General features: G+C 47.2%; 1 protein-coding gene across 4 annotated transcripts in view; it reads right to left on the reverse strand.

The window, feature by feature from the left end:
* The window catches only part of NTN1 (netrin 1), a 475,394-nt gene that overhangs the window by 186,899 nt on the left and 268,539 nt on the right, over positions 1 to 19,956 (reverse strand). Inside the window, exon 1 of one of the 4 annotated variants that reach the window (XM_063961053.1) lies at positions 9,627 to 9,684. The exons of the other annotated variants lie outside the window; for them this stretch is intronic. The gene's annotated coding sequence lies outside the window, so the exon portion shown is untranslated. Of the gene's footprint in view, positions 1 to 9,626; positions 9,685 to 19,956 lie in introns of those variants that run through there. 4 annotated transcript variants of the gene reach the window in all.

The raw sequence follows: 19,956 nt of genomic DNA on the forward strand, positions 1-19,956 counted from the left end.
TCCTCCGGAATGCCCTTCTCCGCTAGGATCCTGCGTTCAACCGCCATGCCGTCAAACGCAGTCGCGGTAAGTGCTGGAACAGACAGGGCCCTTGTTGTAACAGGTCTTCCCTGAGAGGAAGAGGCCACGGATCTTCTGAGAGCATTTCCTGTAGATCCGGATACCAGGCCCTTCGAGGCCAATCTGGAACAATGAGAATCGCCTGAACCGCTCTTCGTCTTATGATTCTCAGTATCTTTGAGATGAGAGGAAGAGGAGGGAACACATAGACCGACTGAAACACCCACGGTGTCACCAGTGCGTCCACTGCAATCGCCTGAGGGTCCCTTGACCTGGCGCAATATCTCGGAAGTTTCTTGTTGAGGCATGAAGCCATCATGTCTATTTGAGGCAGACCCCACTGACTTACAATCTCTGTGAAGACTTCCTGATGAAGTCCCCACTCTCCTGGATGCAGATCGTGTCTGCTGAGGAAGTCTGCTTCCCAGTTGTCTACTCCTGGAATGAAAACTGCTGTCAGAGCCCTTACATGACTCTCCGCCCGTCGAAGAATTTTTGAGGCTTCTGACATTGCCACTCTGCTCCTTGTGCCGCCTTGGCGGTTTACATGAGTCACTGCTGTGATGTTGTCTGACTGAATCAGAACCGGTAGACCTTGAAGTAAGGTCTGCGCCTGACGAAGGCCGTTGTATATGGCCCTTAATTCCAGAATGTTGATGTGTAGACAAGCCTCCTGGCTTGACCACAGACCCAGGAAGTTTCTTCCCTGTGGGACTGCTCCCCATCCTCGGAGACTCGCGTTCGTGGTCACCAGAACCCAGTCCTGGATTCCCAACCTGCGACCCTCTAGAAGGTGAGCACTCTGCAGCCACCACAGGAGAGATACCCTGGCCCTGGGGGACAGGCGGATCATCTGATGAATCTGTAGATGTGACCCGGACCACTTGTCCAGAAGGTCCCACTGAAAGGTTCTGGCATGGAACCTGCCGAATGGAATGGCCTCGTAAGATGCCACTATTTTCTCCAGCACTCGCGTGTAGTGATGTACCGACACCCTGTCTGGCTTCAACAGGTCCCTGACCAAGTCCCGCAGTTCCTGGGCCTTTTCCGTCGGGAGAAAGACCCTCTTTTGTTCCGTGTTCAGAATCATGCCTAAGAAAGGCAATCTGGTTGTTGGAACTAACTGTGACTTTGGCAGGTTTAGAATCAACCGTGTTGTTGTAACACCCTCAGGGAGAGTGATACTTTGACCAGCAACTGTTCTCTCGATCTCGCTTTTATCAGGAGATCGTCCAAGTATGGGATAATTGTGACCCCCTGCTTGCGCAGGAGCACCATCATCTCCGCCATTAATTTGGTAAAAATTCTCTGGGCCGTGGACAGCCCAAACGGCAACGTCTGAAATTGGTAGTGACAATCCTCCACCACAAATCTCAGGAACGCCTGATGAGGTTGATAAATGGGGACATGAAGGTATGCATCCTTTATGTCTAGAGACACCATATAATCTCCCCCTTCCAGACTTGCAATGACCGCCCTGAGCGACTCCATCTTGAACTTGAACCTCTTTAAGTATAGGTTTAAGGATTTTAAATTTAGAATGGGTCTGACCGAACCGTCCGGTTTTGGGACCACAAATAGGGTTGAGTAATAGCCCATCCCCTGCTGCAGCTGGGGAACCTTGACCACCACTTGTTGGAGACACAATTTTTGAATTGCTGCTAAAACTACCTCCCTCTCTGGGGAAGAAGTTGGCAGTGCCGATTTGAAAAACCGGCGAGGAGGCACCTCTTCGAATTCCAGCTTGTACCCCTGGGAAACAATGTCTATTGCCCAGGGATCCACCTGAGAGTGAACCCAGACTTGGCTGAAAAGACGAAGACGTGCCCCCACTGGAGCGGACTCCCCCAGCGGAGCCCCAGCGTCATGCGGTGGATTTAGTAGAAGCCGGGGAGGACTTCTGTTCCTGGAAACTGGCTGTAGCTGGCAGCTTTTTCCACTTGCCCTTACCTCTGGCAAGAAAGGAAGATCCCCGAGCTCTCTTGGATTTATGCGGCCGAAAGGACTGCATCTGATAATGTGGCGCTTTCTTAGGCTGTGAGGAAACATAAGGTAAAAAAGTTGATTTACCAGCAGTAGCTGTGGAAACTAGGTCCGCGAGACCTTCCCCAAACAACTCCTCACCCTTGTACGGCAAAACCTCCATATGCCGTTTTGAGTCGGCATCACCCGACCACTGTCTAGTCCACAGTGCTCGCCTGGCAGAAATCGCCATAGCGTTTGCTCTGGACCCCAGTATGCTGATATCCCTTTGAGCCTCTCTCATATCAAGGACCGCATCCTTAATATGTCCCAGGGTCAATAAAACAGTTTCCTTATCCATCGTATCCATATCAGCAGATAAGGTATCGGTCAACGCTAGTACAGGGCTACAAACCCAAGCCGACGCTATCGCCGGTCTGAGTAATGTACAGGTATGTGTGTAAATTGACTTCAAGGTAGTTTCCTGCTTGTGGTCAGCAGGATCCCTGAGGGCTGCTGTATCCTGAGACGGCAGCGCCACCTTTATGGAAAGGCGCGTCAACGCCTTGTCCACCCTTGGGGAGGATTCCCACCGTACCCTGTCCTTGATAGGGAAAGGATACGCCATAAGAATCCTTTTGGGAATCTGCAGCTTCTTATCTGGAGTTTCCCAAGCACTTTCAAATTACTCATTTAATTCAAAAGAAGGTGGAAAAGTAACCTCAGGCTTCTTTTCTTTAAACATGTGGATCTTAGGATTAGGCACCGCGGGTCATCTATAATATGCAGCACATCCTTTATAGCAATAATCATATAATGAATACTCTTTGCCAATTTTGGATGCAACCTTGCATCATCATAATCAACACTAGAGTCAGACTCTGTGTCGGTATCTGTGTCAACTAACTGAGAAAGCGGCCGCTTTTGAGACCCAGAAGGTCCCTGTAACATAGGGAAAGGCAGGGTATGACCCTCTGTGTTGTCCCTGGACTCTGCTTTGTCCAAACGTTTGTGCAATAAATTCACATTTGCATTTAAAATATTCCACATATCCATCCAGTCATGTGTCGGCGTTGCCGACGGTGACACCACACTCATGCGCTCCCCCTCCTCCCTAGGAGAGCCTTCCGCTTCAGACATGCCGACACGCACGTACTGACACACCACACACTCAGGGAAAGCTCTATCTGGAGACAGTTCCCCCACAAGGCCCTTTGGAGAGACAGAGAGAGAGAGAGAGAGTATGCCAGCACAGACCCAGCGCCAATAATCTTGGGAAAAAGAAAAATATCACCCAGATACAGCGCTATTCACTGTGCCCAATTATGTGCCCCCCCCCCCTTCTTTAAAACCCTCTGTCACCGGTGATAAGCAGGGGAGAGACCGGGGAGCCAGCTTCTCAGCGTGTGCTTGAGGAGAAAATGGCGCTGGTGAGTGCTGAGGGAGAAGCCCCGCCCCCTCAGTGGCGGGCTTCGGTCCCGCTCTTTCTTTAAACTGGCGGGGGGCTCTGAAATAATATCAAACTGAGTAATTATATTCCTAAAAGCCAGTGTGAGGTCTACATTGCAGCCCAGGGCGCCCCCCCCCCCACCGCGCCCTGCACCCCACAGTGTGCGCTGTGTGTGTATGTTGTGGGAGCAATGGCGCACAGCGTTACCGCTAAGCGTTACCTCTCCGAAGCTCTGAAGTCTTCTTTCGCCTGTGAAGTCTTCTGCCTTCCTATACTCACCCGGCTTCTATCTTCCGGCTCTGTGAGGAGGACGGCGGCGCGGCTCCGGGACGAACTGCTAGGGAAGACCTGCGTTCTGACTCCCTCTGGAGCTAATGGTGTACAGTATCCTAAGAAGCAGAGCCTAGCATTTAAGTAGGTCTGCTTCTCTCTCCTCAGTCCCACGATGCAGGGAGCCTGTTGCCAGCAGGTCTCCCTGAAAATAAAAAACCTAACAAAATACTTTCTTTTCAGGAAGCTCAGGAGAGCTCCCTGTAGTGCACCCAGTCTCCTCTGGGCACAGTATTAAACTGAGGTCTGGAGGAGGGGCATAGAGGGAGGAGCCAGTGCACAACCATACCTAAAGTTCTTTTTAGTGCCCATGTCTCCTGTGGAGCCAGTCTACTCCCCATGGTCCTTACGGAGTCCCCAGCATCCTCTAGGACGTAAGAGAAATATATAATATTGATGTCATTATCTCAATAGGTGACCCAGAAATTTGAGATTTAGAAATTTGGATAAGGGATACTCAACCTGTATTACCTAAGTTTGAATAAAAATTATATTTTAACATTTTCTATACATATTGTACAAAGTGTGCCTTCAAAAAGGAGTATTTTCTTCTGGTATCTCTCCCATCCTCTTCTTGGGATGGTACCCTGTTTTCAGGGCCGGCGCCACCATTAGGCAGCTTTAGGCAGCTGCCTATGGGGGCCGGCCACTAGAGGGCGGCATGCTCCAGTTAAATCCATTTTTTGTAAAGAATAATTGTTGCTAGCCTGGGGGCGGCCGCGGCGAGGGTCCGTCCATCACTAACCTCACCACCTGCAGTCTATTGGTCTCTTCGAGTCCCGCCCCCAGTGCTGACATGCCGTGCGCTTCAATGAATTGTTCCTGTGTGGCGCCCGCCCCCTGGCCTGCTGAGGAGAGTCAGACACTTCCCGCTTCTTAGTTAGAACACATTAGCATTGGGACGCGGTAGATCCTCCCTGTGCACTCCCTGCCGGCAGTTCCCTGTCCCTCCTCCGGCTGTTGCTGCAGTGGCTGATCTTGACGGGTGGAGCAGAGCTTCTCCTAGCCACTGAGCAGCCGTCACACCAGCCGCAGCTACTGTACCACAAGTGATCTAGAGCTGGGCACATAACCCCTGCAGATGACATCTGCTGCCCATGCTCATCACAGCCCGCTGCATAGTGTGAGGTGGCGCTAGGTGAGCACTACTGGGTGCACTGTTTGTGTGTGTGTGAGAGATTGAGTGACAGTGGGTGACAACTGTGTATGGGTGACAGTGGGTGACAAATGTGTATGGTTGACAGCTGTGTGTGACAGCTGTGTATGGGTGACAGTGGGTGACTGCAGTGTATGGGTGACAGTGGGTGACTGCTGTGTATGGGTGACAGTGGGTGACTGCTGTGTATGGGTGACATAGGGTGACTGCAGTGTATGGGTGACAGTGGGTGACTGCTGTGTATGGGTGACATTGGGTGACTGCAGTGTATGGGTGACAGTGGGTGACTGCAGTGTATGGGTGACTGCAGTGTATGGGTGACAGTGGGTGACTGCAGTGTATGGGTGACTGCTGTGTATGGGTGACTGCAGTGTATGGGCGACAGTGGGTGACTGCAGTGTATGAGTGACAGTGGGTGACTGCTGTGTGTGGGTGACATTGGGTGACTTCAGTGTATGGGTGACAGTGGGTGACTGCTGCGTATGGGTGACAGTGGGTGACTGCTACGTATGGGTGACAGTGGGTGACTGCTACGTATGGGTGACAGTGGGTGACTGCAATGTATGGGTGACAGTGGGTGACTGCTGTGTATGGGTGACATTGGGTGACTGCAGTGCATGCGTGACAGTGGGTGAGTGTTTGTGACAGCTGTGTATGGGTGACAGTGGGTGACTGCTGTGTATGGGTGACATTGGGTGACTGCAGTGTATGGGTGACATTGGGTGACTGCAGTGTATGGGTGACATTGGGTGACTGCAGTGTATGGGTGACAGTCGGTGACTGCTGTGTATGGGTGACTGCAGTGTATGGGTGACATTGGGTGACTGCAGTGTATGGGTGACAGTGGGTGACTGCAGTGTATGGGTGACAGTGGGTGACTGCTGTGTATGGGTGACTGCAGTGTATGGGTGACATTGGGTGACTGCAGTGTATGGGTGACAGTGGGTGACTGCTGTGTATGGGTGACTGCAGTGTATGGGTGACAGTAGGTGACTGCAGTGTATGGGTGACAGTGGGTGACTGCTGTGTATGGGTGACTGCAGTGTATGGGCGACAGTGGGTGACTGCAGTGTATGAGAGACAGTGGGTGACTGCTGTGTGTGGGTGACATTGGGTGACTTCAGTGTATGGGTGACAGTGGGTGACTGCTGCATATGGGTGACAGTGGGTGACTGCTGCGTATGGGTGACAGTGGGTGACTGCAGTGTATGGGTGACAGTGGGTGACTGCTGTGTATGGGTGACATTGGGTGACTGCAGTGTACGGGTGACAGTTGGTGACTGCAGTGTATGGGTGACTGCAGTGTATGGGTGACAGTGGGTGACTGCTGTGTATGGGGACTGCAGTGTATGGGTGACTGCAGTGTATGGGTGACAGTGGGTGACTGCTGTGTATGGGTGACAGTGGGTGACTGCAGTGTATGGGTGACAGTGGGTGACTGCTGTGTATGGGTGACTGCTGTGTATGGGTGACTGCAGTGTATGGGTGACAATGGGTGACTGCAGTGTATGGGTGACAGTGGGTGACTGCTGTGTATGGGTGACTGCAGTGTATGGGTGACAGTGGGTGACTGCTGTGTATGGGTGACAGTGGGTGACTGCTGTGTATGGGTGACAGTGGGTGACTGCAGTGTATGGGTGACAGTGGGTGACTGCAGTGTATGGGTGACTGCAGTGTATGGGTGACAGTGGGTGACTGCTGTGTATGGGTGACAGTGGGTGACTGCTGTGTATGGGTGACAGTGGGTGACTGTTGTGTATGGGTGACAGTGGGTGACTGCAGTGTATGCGTGACAGTGGGTGAGTGTTTGTGACAGTGGGTGACTGCTGTGTATGGGTGATAGTGGTTGACTGCTGTGTGCGAGTGTGTGTGACAGTGGGTGACAGCTGTGTATGGGTGACAGCGGGAAACAGTAACCTAACCAATGGACGGGATACCGACGGTCGCTATACCGACGCCAGCATCCCGAACAAGGACACCATCCCGGCGTGAACATACCGATGCCGAATGGGATGCCAGCGTCACAATACTGACAACTGACAGCCAGCATCCTGAACGTCCTGATAGCGGGAGGCACTGGCGTTAGGTTTAGGTTTAGGAGGTTAGGTTTAGGGTGAAGAATGGGTTTTAGGGTTAGGGGAAAGCACAGGGAAGGTTAGGGTTATGGACCGGTGGGGGAGGGTTAGGGTTAGGCAGTGGGGAAAGGAGGGTTAGGGTTAGACAGCGGGGAAGGGAGGGGTAGGGTTAGGCAGTGGGGAAGGGAGGGTTAGGGTTAGGCACCACCAGTGTGTAGATATTTTTATACATTTGCACAACAGAGGGATCTGCTGATGTATGCTTCAATGCCGAACAGAAAATAATAAATAAAAGAGGAGAAAAGGACGGTGGGGTGGAGGTTGGGGGGGGGAGTAGTCTGAAGTCTTGCCTAGGGTGCCAATAAACCTTGCACCGGCCCTGCCTGTTTTGATTTATCTAGTATTACCGCAAATTCCTAGGGAGCACTGCCAACCCCGAGTTACATGTATAAGACTCTGCTCTGTTACCTCTTGTAATAGTTGGTCTTAGCATCAATCCATTCCATTACCTACCAAGTCTTTTGCGGAATAAACCCCAATAAAATCGGGGAATATCTAAGTTGGATAAGCCGTGAGGACTGCGTTTGGGAACCACTGACCTACTGTACAACACAAAGTATCACCACTACTGAATTGCACTACATGCATCTATATAACATCTGTTAAGAAATACACTAACTAATATTTTCCAAACTTGTTCCTCAGTGCTCTAAACAGTCCAAGATATCCATGCTTGAGCATATGTGACTTAATTAGTACCTTTATTATTTTGATTTATCCAACTGTTCTTACACGTGGATATCATTAAAACCTGGAGTGTATCGTGCCTTGAAGATTGAGTTTGGGAAACACTGCATTAGATACCACACTGTCTCTTATAATACAGAATTATACCAGTCACATCCCTATAGCCTCTAATACAGAACTGCACTAAACACATATCTGTCACCTTTAAAACAGAATGACACTAAACTCTTCAACTGTAATACAGAATTTACCAGAACCCTGTCTCCTCGAATACAAAATACATAGAAACATAGAATGCGACGGCAGATAAGAACCACTTGGCCCATCTAGTCTGCCCCATTTTTACCTGATTTTTACCTCAAACCTTATTTGATCCTTATTTCTTTGTAAGGATATCCTTATGTCTATCCCATGCATGCTCTCTTTATTTAAAGAATGTATCCCACCTGGACTTTGTTAAAACCCTTGATATATTTGAAAGTTTCTATCATGTCCCCCCTTTCCCTTCTCTGCTTCATACTATACATAGAGATTTTTTAGTCTTTCTGGGTTTGTTTTGTGATGTAGGCCATGCACCATTTTAGTCGCCCTTCTTTGTACAGTCTCTAATGTATTAATATCCTTCTGAAGATATGGCCTCCAGAATTGAACACAGTATTCTAGATGAGGCCGTACCAATGACCTATACAGTGGCATTATTACTTCTTTCTTTCTGCTGCTGATTCATCTCCCTATGCAACCAAGCATCTGACTAGCCTTCCTCATTGCTTTGTTACATTGCTTACCTGCTTTTAAATCGCCTGAAATAGTGACTCCTAGAGCCCTTTCCTCCTCAGTAGTTTCCAGCATAGTGCCATTAATACTATATTTAGCTTTTCGGATTTTTGAAACCCAAGTGCATGATTTTGCATTTTTTTTGGCATTAAACTGTATTTGCCACGCTTTTGACCGTTCCTCTAGTCTACCTAGAACCTCAATTATTTGTTTTACTCCTCCTGGTGTGTCTACCCTGTTGCATACCTTTGTGTCATCTGCAAAAAGGCATACTTTCCCTTTAATGCCATTTGCAATGTCACCAATAAAGATATTAAAAAGCACTGGTTGGAGTACAGATCCCTGGGGTACTCCACTGGTAATATTTCCCTCCCGTGAATGCAGTCCATTTAATACAACTCTGTTTTCTATCCTGTAACCACAACCATCTTAGTATCAAATCCCAAGCTTTTGAGTTTATTTAGCAGTCTGCGATGTTGGACAGTATCAAAAGCCTTACTAAAGTCTAGATTAGCTATATCTACGGTTCTTCCTTTATCTTTTACTTTAGTCACACAGTCAAAAAAGTCAATAAGGTTTGTTTGACATGATCTCCCCCCAGTGAATCCATGCTGTTTTGGGATCCTGTAATTGCTGCATTTGAGATAATCTACAACTCTTTCTTTAAAGAGTATTTCCATCAATTTCCCTTCTACTGATGTAAGACTCACTGGTCGGTAGTTGCTGGTCTCTTCCTTGCTTCGACTTTTTTGCAGTGGGACTACGTTCACTCTTTTCCAGTCCTCTGGAATTACTCCTGTAGCTAGTGACTGGTTGAATAATTCTGTTAATGGTGCTACCAGCACCCCTTTAAAGCTCTTTTAGTATTATCCCATCAGGCACATTGATTACACTTTCAGCTTTGAGAGTTCTGTTAGGACCTTCTCCTCTGTAAATATACTGGTTTCATTTTTCTCTGAATATCCCTGCAACTTAACTGTGGCCCCTTCCCCTCTCTTTCAGTAGTGAATACTAAGCAAAAATAATTATTTAGATGATCCGCTATTACATTGTCTCCCTCAACAAGACTCACAGTCTCTGTTTTTAGTTGTATTGTTCTGCCTTTTGTTTTTCTCCTTTTGCTTATAAACCTAAAAAAAAAAAAAAAAACAAAGTTTTGCCTCATTTACCCACTGACTGGACCATTTTCTCCTCAGCTTGTGCCTTTGCACATCTGTTTACCTTCTTAGTCTCCTTCTGTCTAACAAGCTATACATACACAGCCTTGTTACCTCTAATGCATTATAGAATAAACATCTGTTACCTCTAATACAGAATTATACAGACCTTCCCTTTCATCTCTAATACAAAATTAGACCGTGCACATTCCTTCCACTTCTGTTACAGAATTACACCATGCATATACCTGTCACCTTCTATCAGAAATTTACACCAGACACATCTCTATAACCTCTAATACAGAATTGCAGCAGACACAAGTGTGTCACTTCTAATGCAGAATTACACTAAACACCTGTCAACTGTCATGCAGAATTTACCAGACTCCTATCCAACACATCTCTGTTACCTCTAATACAGAGTTACACAGACATTCCCTTTCACTCCTATTACAGAATTATACCTGGCATATTTACATCACCTCTATTCCAAATTTATACTGGGCACATTCCTGTCATCTTTATTACAGAATTACACCAGACATATACCTGTTAATTCTATTACAGATTGACACAAGACATATTACTGCCACTTCTATTACAGAATTACACTAAACACAGCTGTGTCACCTGTAACACAGAATTACACCAGACACATTCCTGTTAATTCTATTAACCCTCAGTCAGGCGCAGCTGGCCTGATAGGTGCCGCAAAGCTGTTCTCGCTCCCCTCTCCGCCCTGAGGGGGTGCGGGGGCCTGTCGCTCCTAGTACCTTCCTATCTCTAGGTGCTGTTCGAAAAACCCCCTAGTCAGTTTTCCCGCCGCCTGCGTGGAGTACACTAGTGACGCTCCTGGCCTCTCAGGCACACTGCGCCAAAAATCCTCTGACTTTTGAAGGTTCGTTTTTCCTTTTATTTTCATCTATTAATTGTTTATTTTGCTCATTTTATGAATGCAAATGACAAAGGTTGTGGATATTTTGTGGAAATATGTAGGTTTGTCCAGGTTGGCCTCTCAGGCACATTGCGCCCATACTTATACTCATGTTCGTGTTTTCTCTTTTCTGCTTCAGATTTTCTGCTGAAATGGCCTGTAAAACCTACGATTTCTCTCTTTGTACGTCCTAATGAAAGTCACTGATCACTTTAAGAGTGTTAGAATTGAGTTAATTAGGTGCTAATGACGATTTTCAAACAGGCGCCTGTCAGGCACACTGCGCCTGAACCTGGGAGTCCCAGAGGTGCGCCTGATGGAGGGTTAACAGAATTACAGCAGACACATACTATACATTTTACCTATATTAATGAATTACACCTGGCACATTCCTGTCAACTTTAATATAGAATTACACCAGACACAGCCCTGTCACATGTGATACAGAATTACACAGGGCGAATACCTGCTACTGCTAATGCAGAATTACACCAAATGAATCTGTGTCACTTTGAATACAGCATTACAGCAGACACATCTGACACATCCCTGCTACCTCTAAAGCAGAATTACAGCAGACACATTCCTGTTACTTATATAACTGAATTACACTAGTTACATTCCTATCACCTCTATTATAGAATTGTTATCCTTTATTTATATGGCGCCACAAGGGTTCCGCAGCCCTCAATTACAGAATACATAAACAAATAATCCAAACAGGAAAATAGCAACTTACAGTTGAAGACGATATGAACGTTATGGTAAGAACTCACCGTTGATAACGTGATTTCTCTTATGTCCACAGGTATCCACAGGATAACATTGGGATATTGTTGAGCGACAGCGAAAATGGCACCAACACGGTCACGAGCTTTCTGGCCTCCCAGGATGCATTGGGGCCTCCACTATATAGTCCCGCCCACTGACTCAGTCAGATCAGTTCTTTCCACAGCGGTTTTAGGCAGGAACATTAGGTAGAGACCTGTACAGGCGATAAGAACACACATGCACACCCTTCCATACAAGAAGGAAGAGGTTTTAGTGATTGTCTAGATCCTCAAATCAGATGCGTCAGGGTGGGATACCTGTGGACATAAGAGAAATCACGTTATCAACGGTAAGTTCTTACCATAAGGTTCATTTCTCTGGCTGGATCCACAGGATTATCCACAGGATAACATTGGGATTCCCAAAGCCATTTTAGTGGTGGTCCCCACCTGATTGCACAGGAGGACCTTTCGCCCGAAGTCTGCGTCATGAGAGGCAAAAGTATCCAAGGCATAATGTCTGATGAATGTGTTTACGGAAGACCATGTGGCTGCCCTACATATATCTGTTCTGCTGAAGCACCCTGTTGTGCTGCCCAAGAAGGACCTACCTTACGTGTAGAGTGTGCAGAGACATTAGCCGGAATAGGGAGATCTGCATGAGAATAAGCTTCAGATATTACCATTCGGAGCCATCTCGCCAGCGTCTGTTTACTAGCAGGCCATCCTCTTCTATGGAATCCGTAGAGGATGAAGAGGGAATCTGTTTTCCTGATGGCACTAGTATGATCTATGTAGATTTTTAAAGCCCGGACCACGTCCAGCGACGCTTCTCCCGCAGATAGTCCCGATACCTGAAAAGCTTGGACTACAATCTCTTCATTCAGGTGAAATTTTGATGCCACCTTTGGAAGATAACTAGATCTCGTTCTGAGAACTGCTCTGTCTGGAAAAAAGCTTAGGAAAGGAGACTTACATGATAATGCTCCTAAATCTGACACTCTTCTGGCTGACACCATTGTCAGTAAAAAAAGAACTTTAACCGTTAACCACTTAAGATCTGTTCTCTCAAGTGGTTCAAACAAAGGACCCTGGAGAAATTTAAGAACTAAATTCAAATCCCAGGGAGTTGCAGGAGGAACAAATGGAGGCTGAATATGTACTACTCCTTGGAAAAACGTACGTACATCCTGTAGGTCAGCAATCTTCTGCTGAAACCATACAGTCAACGCTGAGACTTGCACCCTCAAGGAAGCAACCTTCAACCCTTTATCCAATCCTGCCTGCAGGAAATCCAAAATTCTAGCTACTTTAAAAAGATCTCGGATTGTAATTTTTTCCAGAACACCAATGAATATAGGCTTGCCATATTCTATGATATACACGGGCCTTAGAAGGCTTTCTTGCTCTAAGCATGGTTTGGATAACTTGCTTTGAAAATCCTTTAGCCTCTAAGATAGAGGTTTCAACAGCCACGCCGTCAAAGACAGGCGATCCAGATGACTGTGACAACAAGGACCCTGCATTAACAGATCCGGACGTTGAGGGAGCAGTATCGGTGCTTCCACGGACATTCTCAACAGATCTGTATACCAATGCCTTCTTGGCCAAGCTGGAGCTATTAGAATGATTGCTCATTTTGCCTGTTTTATCTTTCTCACTACTCTGGGTAACAGAGATATTGGAGGGAACAGATATGCCAGCTGAAACCTCCATTCTACTGACAGTGCGTCTACCAGGACCGCTCCTGGGTCCCTTGTTCTTGATCCGTACCTCGGAACTTTGTTGTTTAGACGAGACGCCATAAGGTCTATCTCCGGTAGACCCCATCTGTTCACCAGTGTCTGAAACACTTCTGGGTGTAGTGCCCATTCGGTTTCCTGAATGGTGTGCCGACTGAGAAAATCTGCTTCCCAATTTAGTACACCCGGGACAAATACTGCTGACTATGCTGGGAGATGGAGTTCTGCCCATTTTAGAATGGGGGTTACTTCATCCATCAGACTCTTGCTGTGAGTTCCTCCTTGATGATTGAGGTATGCTACTGCCGTCGCATTGTCTGAGCGGATCTGGACTGGTCTTCCTTGTAGATTGTCCTTTGCCTGAAACAGAGCCAAGTAATGGCTCTTATTTCTAACAGATTTATCGGCAGGCGACTTTCCCTTGCGGTCCATTTTCCCTGGAACCATAGGCTTCCGAGTACCGCCCCCAGCCTTGCAGGCTGGCATCTGTTGTCAGGACTTGCCACTCTTTTATCCAAAAGGGTCTCCCCTTGTTTAAATGGTCTGTCTGTAGCCACCATGCTAGAGACCTTTTTACATTTACTGGAATCTTTATCATCTGCTTCTTTATCGTTTGATGATTTCCGTTCCATTTGGTCAAAATGAGATGCTGCAACGGTCTGGAGTGGAATTGCGCATATTCCACCATGTCGAAGGTTGATACCATCAGACCCAACAGTCGCATTGCTGCATGGACTGACATTGTCTGGGCTTGCAACGCTTCCTGAGCCATGACCTACACCTTGACTATTTTCTTCTCTGGTAAGAGAACTCTCTGTAGGTCTGAATCCAATATGGCTCCCAAATGAACCATCCGCTGTGACGGATTCAGGGACGACTTCTCCCAATTTCTGAGCCACCCGTGTCTCTGTAAACAAACTATCGTCTGTTGGCGATGGCTCAACAGTAAATCTTGCGACTGTGCTAAGATTAATAGGTCGTCTAGGTATGGGAATATTCTTATCCCTTGTTTGCGCAGACAAGCTGCCATAACCACCATGATCTTGGTAAACACCCTGGGTGCTGTAGCTAGCCCGAAGGGCAGAGCTTGGAACTGGAAGTGTTCCTTGAGGATGGCAAACCTGAGGTAACACTGATGTGATAGTGCTATAGGCACATGTAGGTAAGCATCCCGTACATCCAGAGATACCATATAGTCTCCCGGTTCCATAGCCAACATTATGGAGCGTAACATCTCCATGTGGAACTTCGGGATCCATATGTAGTTGTTCAACATCTTCAGATTTAGAATTGGTCGATATGACCCATTGGGTTTCTGGATTAGAAATAGATTGGAGTAATATCCCTGTCCCTTTTGTGATGGAGGTACTAAGACAATCACACCTGACTGCAGTAATTTTTGGACTGCTTCTTGCAGGGCATTGGCCTTCGACTCTATACGAGACGGCTGGTGCAAAAAAATCTTTGAGGAGGCTGCCTCCTGAATGGGAACCCATCCCCCTGAGATACTACCTTCTGCACCCAGGCATCTGCTGTTGACTGTTGCCATATGTGTGCAAATTGCAGGAGTCGGCCCCCAACCCTGGAATCCTCCAGGTGGAGGCCCGTCTCTTCAGGCTGAGGGTTTCTGTTCAGGTTTGGAAGCTGGCTTTTTGCTAGCCCACTGCTTCCTACCCCTGGATTTAAACTGGGGTTGTTTAGGCTCCTCTTTAGCTTTCGCTTTACTTTGCCAGCGAAATGAGCGAAATTTTAAACCCTTGGACGTAGGGTTATAGGTAGCCGGAAATCTGACCTTTTTCGATTCAGCCTCTGATTCTAGGATATCCGATAAAGGTTTTCCAAATAATATATTACCCACGAAAGGCAATGCTTCCAATTCTTTCTTGGACTCCGCATCCGCCTTCCAGGTCCGTAGCCAAACTGCTCTGCGAGCGACTACTGTCAAGGCTGAAGCTTTAGAAGCAACAGTGCCTACATCAATTGCTGCTTCTTCTAAATACTGGGCAGATTGTCTTAAACGGCAAAGACGATCCTCTTGCTCCCTAGTAGGAGAGGGGATGTCATTCTCTAGTTCTTCTATCCATTCGCCCATTGCCTTTGCTACCCAGGCCGAAGCCATAGCAGGTCTTACCACTGCTCCTACAAGAGAAAAAATATTTTTCAATAGGCTCTTTACCCTTCTGTCTGTGACATCATTCAATGAGGTAGATGACAGTGGTAAAGCAGATTTATGCACGAGTCGCAGAACATGTGCATCTACTTTTGGAGGAACTTCTCTCTTCGAACAATCCACAGCAGGAAATGGATAATAAGAATCCCATCTCTTAGGAATCTTATACTTTTTACTGGGCGCTGCCCAATCCATCATTTCCGTCAACTCATCTGACGCTGGAAATTCAGCTTTCACTGATTTTGTTCGTTTGAATACAGGTGCTTTTGCTTTTAACGCTGTCTTGGCTGGCTCTTCCAGAGAAAGCACAGCCTTCACTGCATTAATAAGTTCAGCTACATCTTCTGAACTAAAGCTCTGCGACTGATCATCATACGGAGTTGCATCTATTGTTTCCGCATCATCATCCGATGTATCATCTTGTGTAGTCTGCCATACAGACGTATCTGTCTTAGTCTTACCTGCCCCTTGGTTGCTTGTAGAAGCTACTGGAACCAAACCATAGGAAGGGAGCTGCATGTATGGGTTCATAGTGTAACCTAACCCTTGAGGTGGTGCTACCGGAGCTAACCTGTCCACTATTGAAGACAGAGTCTTTGCGAACATATTCCATGGTGGCTCTACTGGAGGTTGAACTAACTCCTGTTTTTACTTCGCTGAAAAGCGAAACAGTTTGCACACAAACCCTCATAAGTGACCAATTGATTTATATCAATTACCCCTGACTTACAAGATAAGCATGTTAGGGCTATGGGAGTGCTTGACAAATTCTCCTCATCACTTTTGCCGCTCACAGACATTTTATCTGATATTGACTACACAATTTTGTGACTGAAAAACACCCTATAATCAGTATATAGGGGTGAAATCAATCTGACCACAGTGCACCTGATTTGAGGGTCAGAACAGGACTGACATTACACAGAAAAGTCAGCACGCATACTAGCAGTCAGTCACATGTTAAAGCATTAGACATTGTCATATGAGAATACAACCTCCATAATAACTTATACATAAGTAGGAAAATTGTACTTCTGTTTAACTGGTTCTTTTTTCAACATAACATGCAGAAAACACAGTAATATACAGGTCTCATATGCAATAGGTACTAAAAATGAACAATGCATACTAAGAAGTAGAAGGAATTTTTAGTACTGTATACCCTGCCTCCGGAGAGCGGGATACAGGGAGACTCACCACACTTCCATATCCAAGCAAAGACGCTCGTAAGACGCTGAGTGGATTCAGACGCTACTGATGTACACTGCCGCTCTTGATAACTGATAACGGACACGGACGCTGAGCGGTTTCCACGTGTATGCAGACCTAAGGCATACGACTCGGTCTGGCGGGCTTTATCTCCAGTGTACACAACCGCAGCGTCTAAGCTGCGACTGAGTACCCTCGCGGTAGCGTCTGAGCCGGAAGTGAGGTCATTCAGTTCATGAAACGAGAGACACACGGGAACTGGCCATGAACTCGGAGGAGGGACGGCCAGGAGAGCGTCTGAAACCCCCTGTTGACTTAAACTCCCAGGATCGCGGCCTCACCTAGTCCTGGCGCCTATGATCCCCAGAGCGTAGCGCTGTCACACCGGGATGTTCGGCGCATCAACACACTGTTTGTAGTCTCCACCAAATCAGTGTAGCTGTGTCCTGACCCCTCTAGTAAGAGGAAGTCCATAGACTCACCGTCTCCCCATGCTCCGGCCACAGCCTGGTTACATCTGCTGGACCTGCTAGAACATCCGACACAGACGCCCGTCGAGACAGCACTGATACCCGAAGGTAAGCGTTGTTGCGACCCGGTGGGGAGTTGTTGGGGCGACTCTTTCTAATATGCGTTTAAGACGCTGTTAAGAGAAGTCGCTCAAAAAACCAAAACAGTAAGTCTATAAAAACAAATTAATGAAAACTTATGGCTGCTTTCAAAGCAGCCCTGGGACCATGCGGCTTCCTGCCGCACCAAGCAAAAAACTGATCTGACTGAGTCGGTGGGCGGGACTATATAGTGGAGGCCCCAATGCATCCTGGGAGGCCAGAAAGCTTGTGACCGTGTTGGTGCCATTTTCGCTGTCGCTCGACAATATCCCAATGTTATCCTGTGGATAATCCTGTGGACCCAGCCAGAGAAATAGGACAAGTACAGGGTAAAGAAATATAGCTACATCAGCAGATGACACTGAAAAAGTATCAAGGTGGCAGAAAACCGTGGGATTTGGTGCAGTTGAAGATGATTATTAAAGTAAGAAAAGGATAATCACATGAGAGAAGAGGGCCCTACTTGTGAGAGCTTACATTCTAAAGGGGAAGGGCAGACAGACAGAGGTGACACAGATGGGGTAGACAGTGATGCATGGAACAGAGGGTTAAGATAACTTTTGGATGGGTTTGGTGAAGAAAAGGGTCTTGAGAGCCCGTTTGAAGTTTTGTAGGGAGGTGGAGAGTCTGTGCGGGAGAGGTAGAAAATTCCACAGAAAGTGAGCAGCACATGAAAAATCTTGGAGGTAGGAGTGTGTGTGTGTGTGTGTGTGTGTGTGTGTGTGTGTGTGTGTGTGTGTGTGTGTGTGTGTGTGTGTGTGGAGTAATCAGTAGGCAGGAGAGGCAGCGTGCATTAGCAGAGCGAAGAGGAAGGGTGGAAGCGTAAAGAGATACAAGAGATGTAAATAAGAGGAGTTGGTGTGGGCTTTGTAAGTGAGTGTGGGTAGCTTGAGTTGGATTCTGAAAAGGAAGAGAAGCCAGTGAAGGACATAGTGCGTTTGGTGAGGAAGATGAGCCGGGCTGTAGCAGAGGATAGAGTGGAGTGGAGAGAGGCATTTGTCAGGGATGACAGTGAATAGATTACAGTATTCTAGTCTGAATAAGACCAGTGAGTAAATAAGGGTCTTAGTGGCATCCTGGGTGAGAAAGGGTCTGATCCTGGAAATATTTTTGAGATGAAAATGGCAGGTTTGTGAAAGGTGCTGAATGTGTGGTTTGAAGGAGAGGGAGGAGTCAAGGATTAATCCAAGACAGCGTACTTGGGGGCTAGGGGAGATAGTCGTGCCATCAATAGATAAGGAAATTGTGGGAGGTGAGGTTGTGCGGGAGGGTGGAAAGATGATCAGCTAAGTCTTAAGACATGTTAAGTTTAAGAAAGCGCTGGGACATCCAAGAACAGAGAAGCAGAGAGATAATTCTGAGATACGAGTGAGTAGAGCAGGGAAGAGGTCCGAGGAGGAAAGGTAGATTTGAGTATAATCAGCATAGAGATGATATTGTAAGTCAAAAGAACTAATGAAGTCACCAAAGAGGACGTATAGAGAGAGAGAAAAGGAGAGGACCAAGAACAGAACCTTGGGAAACACCTAGTGTTAGTGTGTGTGTGTGTGTGTGTGTGTGTGTGTGTGTGTGTGTGTGTGTGTGTGTGGAGGGGAAAGGGGGGCTATTCTGTCACTTCTGTTAGAGAATTACACCAGCCACATCCCTGTAACCTCTAAAAGAGAATTACCCCGGGCACAAACCTGTCACCTCTAACACTGAATTACATCAGACACCTATTACAAAATTACAGCAGACACATTCCTGTCATCTCTCCCTGCTACCTCTATTATAGAATTACACTATACACACTTCTGTTGCTTCTGACTCCTCTATATGATAATTACACCAGGCACATCCCTATCGCATCTATTACAGAATTACACCAGGCCATAATTGCTGACTTTGGCAAGTCTCAGTCTGGGAGATCTGAGAAGTGCAGGTAGGTGCGTGGAACGAGAGCGAAGCATCACAATTTGTACCATCGAGGCCCCGCCCCCCATGATATTTTGCTGGGATTCTTGGCTTTGCAAATCTGGGGGTGGGGCCAAGATGATGCAATTCATAGTGTGGGCCTGATTCCGATTTGTATGGAATTGTAAAGGGAAACAATTCTATACAAATAAAAACAAGTTTTATGGTAAGAACTTACCCTTGTTAAAACTCTTTCTGCGAGGTTCACTGGGCTCCACAAGTCTGGACAATGGGGTGTAGAGTAGGATTTTGATCCGAGGCACCAACAGGCTCAAAGCTTTGACCTTCTTCCCAAGATGCATAGCGCCGCCTCCCAGCACAGGAGCTCAGTTTAGTTAACCAGCCCAATGCAGTAGCAGGAAGAGAGATGACAACGGTTATTAGCCACATACACCACACTCTCACGACAAGAGAAGTGTCAGCGGCTAATGCCATATCAGCCCAAAGAAGCTAAGTGCGTCAGGGTGGGCGCCTTGTGGAGCCCAGTGTACCTCGCAGAAAGAGTTTTAACAAGGGTAAGTTCTTACCATAAAACTCGTTTTCTGCTGCGGGGTACACTGGGCTCCACAAGTCTGGACAATGGGGATGTCCTAAAGCAGTTCCTTATGGGAGGGGACGCACTGTAGCGGGCACAAGAACCTGGCGTCCAAAGGAAACATCCTGGGAAGCGGCAGTATCGAAGGCATAGAACCTTATGAACGTGTTCCCGGAGGACCACGTAGCCGCCTTGCACAATTGTTCAAGGGACGCACCGCGTTGGGCCGCCCAAGAAGGTCCAACAGACCGTGTAGCATGGGCCGTAATGTGAGCAGGAGCTGACAGACCAGCCTTTACATAAGCATGCGCAATCACCATT

This window comes from Pseudophryne corroboree, chromosome 3 (assembly GCF_028390025.1).
Source record: "Pseudophryne corroboree isolate aPseCor3 chromosome 3, aPseCor3.hap2, whole genome shotgun sequence".
Lineage (NCBI taxonomy): Eukaryota > Metazoa > Chordata > Amphibia > Anura > Myobatrachidae > Pseudophryne > Pseudophryne corroboree.